The sequence below is a fragment of the Triturus cristatus genome, chromosome 7, assembly GCF_964204655.1.
Source record: "Triturus cristatus chromosome 7, aTriCri1.1, whole genome shotgun sequence".
NCBI lineage: Eukaryota > Metazoa > Chordata > Amphibia > Caudata > Salamandridae > Triturus > Triturus cristatus.
Genome location: NC_140590.1, coordinates 45,838,462 through 45,845,787, shown reverse-complemented (window position 1 = coordinate 45,845,787; position 7,326 = coordinate 45,838,462). Strand labels below are relative to the sequence as shown.

General features: G+C 47.0%; 1 long non-coding RNA gene across 1 annotated transcript; it reads right to left on the bottom strand.

Annotated features, from left to right (window-relative positions):
- Positions 1-996: 996 nt before the first annotated feature.
- LOC146808772 (uncharacterized) lies at positions 997-3,929 on the bottom strand. Its single transcript, XR_014965487.1, has 3 exons — positions 3,772-3,929; positions 1,801-1,927; positions 997-1,402 (listed from the first exon to the last, which is right to left on the bottom strand). It is a non-coding gene; the product is annotated as an uncharacterized LOC146808772 (long non-coding RNA).
- Positions 3,930-7,326: the final 3,397 nt, after the last annotated feature.

The following is a 7,326-nucleotide window of genomic DNA, read 5'->3' as shown; positions in this document are numbered from 1 at the left end:
TGTCTCTGTAAGTGACTTTTCCATATTAAGTTTCTGAATTAAAGCCAGCAAAGAAATGGCACCAGTGGCCTTCCGGTATACACTCATTCCATACAGAACAGTCAACTCAGTTTTCAGGTCCTCTTTGTTGAGCATAGGATTAGCTTCCACAGCATCATTCAGAGCATGCTCAGGGAAGGATTCATCATATTTTGCAAAGTGTTCACTTTGCAATAATGCGGCACTCACCAATTGTTTTGTGAAGGAAAAACGTTCTTGTGCATGCACAATTATAATGTCACATATCTCCTTTGCAATTCGGACCCGACTGCTGATGTTTTTCCTGCGGTTTGAAAAAGTAGAATCCTCTGGTAGTTTGCTGTCTAAATTGTCAACCCCATCTCTCACTTTGTTCATGTTGGTGACAAACATACTGGTATCTCTTTGCACAGAGACTGTATCTATGGCTCGTGCTTGTAACTGGTTCTATAATATGTCGACATAAAACATTATTTTATTAAATAAAAACAGAAAGAACTGAAACTGTCTGTCTTGTAGTGTTCTAGCAAAGCCAAGGGCTTCAGTCTGAGTTTTGTAATCAAAGGCATCACCGGCTTCTATGGCGTCAAAACATTTCTCAAGGCCCTCCCTATGTTGATATATTAGTTTGACTGTACGTTTGTTAAAGTTCCAACGAGTTGAGGATCCCCTTGGAAGCCTTTTTTCCACAATCTCCTGAAGTGCTTCCGTTCTTTTGGGGGAGCGTAAAAAGAATGCTGCCATGCCTCCTACATCCTGAAAGAAAATTTGTGTCTCGGAGATCCTTGATACTGCCTGTTGCATAATATTAAATCCATAAGGCCTCTGAATATTCCTGGCTTTGAGGAACTTTCCGATTCATCATGGCCTCGCAATGCCAGTTCAAAGCACCACAGAAATAAATACAATCAATTATTTTTTATAGTATGTGTCTATGCTATCAACTGCTTCACTGTGTTTCTGTATTGTTTTCCGGTATGCGTCGTTTATGTGGTGTTCAATCGGTGTGTCTCCCAACATTCCCAGTCTAGTCAGGTTTTCCATATGGATTCTTGTGTGTGCATGCTTCTTGATTTTTTCAGACAGATGCTTCAAGTCTATTACTCCTTGTTTTGTCCAAGGCAATTCACCACCAAGCAGCATGCAGGGGAAGCAGAACAGAGAATTTTTTGACGCGCACCCTGTAAGCCAATCAACTTTTGTGTACCAGGTGTTTGAGAATGTACGTTTGTAAGTCTTTCCTCTGTCCTGGGTAATTTGTTGTAGTTTCAGGTCAGGCCGATCAGGTCCTAATTGCTTTATATGTCGTTTCTCTTCACGTGTCCGTCCAAAGAATGTTCTACTGCATTCATGTTGATGCTGGCCTTACCAATATTAAAGAAACCTGTCAATAATCAGTGCAACGTATAAGGTTTGGGGCAATTATATCAAATTTCAGTATAAATACATATATCTTGTGCATTATCGCAATAGATCTCCAACAGCTCCCCTTTGCACAACATGACTGCTAAAAATACATCCCTACTGCCTGCTGCTTCTGTGTTCCATACTGGTTGCTGAAGGCACTGAAACAGATACTGCTTGAGGGCCTTTACCAAGGCAAGGGATAGATAGTGCCTTTAACAACCGTTATTGCCCAAAGCACAAGGCTAAGGCTATTAGTATATTCCATCCACTGAGGGTACAATGTTCAAAATGTGCACCCACCCCAACCACCATGTAGAGTGACCACATACATAGCCCTAACTCCAATGTAAAAAAATATAGCATCAGTTTCCTTACCTTTAACACTGGTGTTTGCTGGGTTGTACCTGGGGTAAAAGAGCAGCAAAGGAGGTTGGGGCCTCTTGTTCTTTGCCCAAAAAGGGGCTGAAAATGAGATAATGCTGTTGTCAGGCTTTACCAGGTGCTGAAAATAAAAATATAACAATTTAGTCAGCCAAACACAGACGGTCCTCTCACAGATGAGACAACGCCCCCTCAGCCTTCACAATCACATGCCGGAACCAGTCCGTCCGACAACCCATCCATCCACACCCAGATAACGTTTGTGAAGTGTCTTGCACTAGGTACGAACACATCACCACATTTTTAGTAACTTTTGATATACGTTTGAGCTAGAAACACATTTTTCGTTAAAATCTGCAGATTATGCAGCAGATGAAGGATTAAGTGGCAAATGCTTCTCATTCCGGATGGGCATACTCAAGCAGTTGAGTCTAATAATTACAATACTACTGACATTAACATGGGTACATCAGATCAGCAAAGTTGCAACTTTCTGTTTTCACACGTGTTATCCCATTTTAAATGGTGACACAAACATACAAGCACTGCACACAGCATGCTATGAATGCCTAAAAGCCCGTTATAGTGTCACTGCATTCACATATCATAGACAAGGGCATTGATCACCACATAGATATATCATGCTGTTGGGAATGGCAAAATACTGCGCTGGACACTGGTGTGAATGACCACCTCAAAACCTTCAGCAAGTTTAAAATACATGTTTTTTAAAAACAGAATCAAATATGAGCCTCGGTGTCTGACCCTGCCTCAAATACTGTAGCCTGTACTACTGCCTACATTTAGGCTATTTGAGTGATGAAACATCTATGAATGCCCTGAATAACTCAAGTGAATAAGAAAAGCCGAGGCAATGCATGCGTATGTCCGGTACTGAGTACCTGCAATTTTTTAATTTGAAAGAGAGAGTACCTGCACTTCTCAGCACTACCGCAATACATTTCGTGGGAGTGTACCAGCACTTCTCTGAAGCAAAAAGGTACTTTTAATAGTAAGTGCCTGCACTCCTATTTTTCCATTTAAAGCTCTGACATATGGTCTCACAGATCTCTTCAGTTTTCTGTCTTGAAGTATGTCAGGTGATTCTTGTTGTGTCCTGTGTGTTCTTTAGTAAAGATGCATCAGGAGTCCCTTGAGGTTATGATTTTTATCAAATATTTTTACTGAATCGCACCATTTATAAAGATGTTTTGTGCAAATTACATCTCTGCCGTACCCGCACATTATACCAAAAGACCAATCTTTTATATAAAGTATTTTTTCTCAAATAAAATTTTTGTGTAAAAATACCCTGACATAGGACAAGGTCAGAGTTCTTTAGGAAACGCCGGTAACGCTAGTCTTACATTTTCTAGTAAATAATACCCCCTTCTGGTCTCTGCAGCCTACTTTTTGTTGCTTTTTTAGTGTAACTACAAATCCTTCGTCTCTGGCCCCATGGGAGGCCGGGGTGGCTCGCAGAGCGCCCAGCATAGATAGGTGGTGCCTGTAACACTATCCGGAGGTAGGAGGAGCCATAAACGAGGCCTCTGAAAGGCCACAGGCTGAGGTCTATGGGCATGAGACGGCGGTTTGAATCCGGGAGAAGGGCTTGGTGGGACAGGCTGGTTGGACAGGGAGAGAGGGGTATGAGGGCAGAGGGAGGACAGGAAACACTATCGGAGCCTGAAGAGTCAGGATGAGATTCGAGGGGACGTAGGGGGAGCCTGGCGGTGAAGAATGAGGTAAGGGAAGGGAGAGTGAAGTGAGACTGGACAGAGTTGGGGGCTGAAGTGACAGAATGAGGTAAGAGAAGGCAGAGTGAAGTGAGACTGGACAGAGTTGGGGAGACTGAAGGAACAGAATGAGCTCAGAAAGGGCAGACAGGTTTGGCATTTGGGGGGGTCAGTGTGGGAGTCTGCCGGGCAGGGGGGAACTGCGTTTCCAGAGGGCAGGCCCTCTCACCTCTCTTTGATGAAACATCTCCGTTGTCCGAATCTCCTTAAGCCCAGATCCGATGCTGAATGACGCCTCCCCCACAACTGGGAATCTCAGAACCCCAAGACCCCGTTTTTGGGGAGCCCGGCTACCGCCTCCCGGCTCTTCATTTCTCTCAGTCTCAGCCCTGCTCCGTCTGAGCATTCGGCTACAGATGCAGCCACAAAAGAATTGAACATCCCTCCGACACTTTCCCCAACATCCGCTGCGGGGCTCTGTGTTGATTAGGGTTAGTCCAGCAACCCCCTCCCTCGAGGGCAGGGGCATTAGCACACCAAATCTAATGAGGCTTGTGGGGGGCAGGATTTCACCGCACACAGACATGCTTTCAGCTGGAAGCGGTGATATCTAATAACGGAGATTATGTCTCGGAGGAGGGAGAAAGGTTGAGGGAGGGCTATCCGATAGACTGGGGCCAGTTTAGTGCAAATTTGCAGGCCACAGGGCCTAAAGCAAGAGCGATCTTCCTGTAGGGGACGTGTACATATTGCCCACAACAAACAAAGCAGTTTCAGGAGGCTGCCGGGGCCTGACTGTTTCATATAAGAGGCTTATTTACAATGGGAGCCCCGCTACCCCGCAGTGAGCACGGCAGGGAAGAAGAATGCCTCTATGGACCCCAAGGGTGTATTTGTTTTTCAACTTTTTGTATTTAAAGTCTTGATAATGTTTTTCTACACTTCTTTGGATACTCAAGCAAGCCACATTTGCATAGAAATCTTCGTCGTGCTTTTTCACAGCTGGTATGTGTAGGAGAGTAGGATCTGCTTCACATGGGTACCCCCACTTTTTGCTGGTGTTTCACTGTTTTTCGACCTTAGTCTGGCTGTGGCCCTGCTAATCAGGACCCCAGCCTAGCTGCTTCCTTTCTAAAATGGTTTGCATGTACATTAGGTACATATCTAATTGGATTCTTGAGTGCCTTATAAGCCCCTAGTATATGGTATACTATGTACCTAGGGCATAGGTACCTCAGAGGCCTGCCAGGGGCTGAAGCATGTATTATGCCACCCCTGGGAAGCACTCCAAAATGGCACCACAGGTCTGCTACTGCAGCCTGGGTACGGGTGTGCTTGCACCCCTTACAGTGGTATAGGCTACCTATATCACTACCATTGCACACACATATAAAACCTATAAGTCACTCCTATGGCAGGCCATAACAATCCTGAAGGCAGAGTGCTTGGTTTTTATGTGAGCGGGGGCCCCTGCATGAGCAGAGCCCCTCTGCAGTGTTCGGAGTACCTCCTTGTTCTGCTCGATTTTCCCGGCCTTCTTGTGAGAAGGAATGATTGAATGTGACTTCAGTCTCTTATCATTCAAGTCTAAGGGTTAGAGTAGTGAATGGAGCCTATTTACTAGGCACTTCGACATGATTCTGTGCTCTTCCCCATAGATCAGGGCTTGCACACATAGCCTAGGGGATAGATTCGTTAGTATTAGGGATAACCTGTCCTGTAGTGAGGGTATTTCATGGAGCCGTGCTGAATTCAGGCCTGGTAGGCCTCAAACGGGAGAGACTCCATCTTTCTTTCTGCTCCGGCAGCTTGGGATGCTTCTAGGTCAAATGTAATGTTTTAGTTATGAGGTGTTATTCGCTTGGAGAGAACCGGTTCAGGCCGGCCCTTATCGAAGGATTGTATTTTTCTTCATGCCGAAGACACTACATCAGGCCGGCCGGCTGGGAACGTGTCCTTGGTACGGGGAGGTACAAGAATTTGGTGGGCGGCAGGTTACGGGCCGGAATTTTCCATGAGGAAACGCACCTCTATATTAGTGAAAGTCTGAGGCAGTTACATGTTCAGTCCGTAGGCGGCATCTAGCCGTTAGCAGTAAAGCTACTACTTATTCCAGGGAAGACAGACGCCATCTTGAAGGCGGAGAAGAACCGAGACACAGATACTCTCCTAGCAGAATAGCCAGAGAGGAGAGAGTAGCCGATAAGGACGAGGTCCCAGTGACTCGGAGAAGGGTGGAGAGAACAGCGCATGGTGGTGCAGACATGTATCCGTGACTGCGGAGGTGTGACTTCCGGGCGAGCCGAGGCACAGACGAGAAGGGAACCTAGATGACCACTGAGTGCAGGCTACACACTATTAAGGTGATGTCGACCCTTTTCTTATTAGAGTGTACAACTTAATCTTTCACTTTTCTTTGCAGGTTATGTGTTATATTGTAATGTTATGTGATTGCGTATGTATTGAGTAATAAAGTACCCAGTTTGTAGTGAACCAACATGTGCTGCGTGTTCTTGTATGAGAGGGTAGCCTATTCTTCTAGTCAGCTGCGGCTACATGAACAGATGTTAACCCTGATCAGGTAAGTGGTAACTGAATAAGGGAAAGAGGAGCCCCTCGAACCAAAGAACAGGCTATGCTTGAACTGGCAATCCTTGTGTGATCTGATGAATAGTGAGACTGATTCCTTTTTTTGTATGTTATGGTGATCATAGGATGAACTGTTGTATAAGACTGCCGTCTGGGTAGAGAGGTCTGGATTCGTATGGGATCGCGAGGCCGCCACTTGTGATACTGTCGTATGGGCAGAGAGGTCTGGATTCGTATGGGATCGCGAGGCCGCCACTTGTGCTGAGACTGCCGTCTGGGTAGAGAGGTCTGGATTCGTATGGGATCGCGAGGCCGCCACTTGTGATACTGTCGTATGGGCAGAGAGGTCTGGATTCGTATGGGATCGCGAGGCCGCCACTTGTGCTGATACTGCCGTCTGGGTAGAGAGGTCTGGATTCGTATGGGATCGCGAGGCCGCCACTTGTGCTGATACTGCCGTCTGGGTAGAGAGGTCTGGATTCGTATGGGATCGCGAGGCCGCCACTTGTGCTGAGACTGCCGTCTGGGTAGAGAGGTCTGGATTCGTATGGGATCGCGAGGCCGCCACTTGTGACACTGTCGTATGGGCAGAGAGGTCTGGATTCGTATGGGATCGCGAGGCCGCCACTTGTGCTGATACTGCCGTCTGGGTAGAGAGGTCTGGATTCGTATGGGATCGCGAGGCCGCCACTTGTGATACTGTCGTATGGGCAGAGAGGTCTGGATTCGTATGGGGTCGCGAGGCCGCCACTTGTGCTGATACTGCCGTCTGGGTAGAGAGGTCTGGATTCGTATGGGATCGCGAGGCCGCAAATTGTGCTGATACTGCCGTCTGGGTAGAGAGGTCTGGATTCGTATGGGATCGCGAGGCCGCCGATTGTGCTGAGACTGCCGTCTGGGTAGAGAGGTCTGGATTCGTATGGGATCGCGAGGCCGCCACTTGTGATACTGTCGTATGGGCAGAGGGGTCTGGATTCGTATGGGATCGCGAGGCCGCCGATTGTGCTGAGACTGCCGTCTGGGTAGAGAGGTCTGGATTCGTATGGGATCGCGAGGCCGCCACTTGTGATACTGTCGTATGGGCAGAGAGGTCTGGATCCGTATGGGATCGCGAGGCCGCCGATTATAAGAGGTCTTGGTATGTATAGTAGGAATTCCCTGTCATTAGGTGGTAGATATATGTGGTTGCACTATT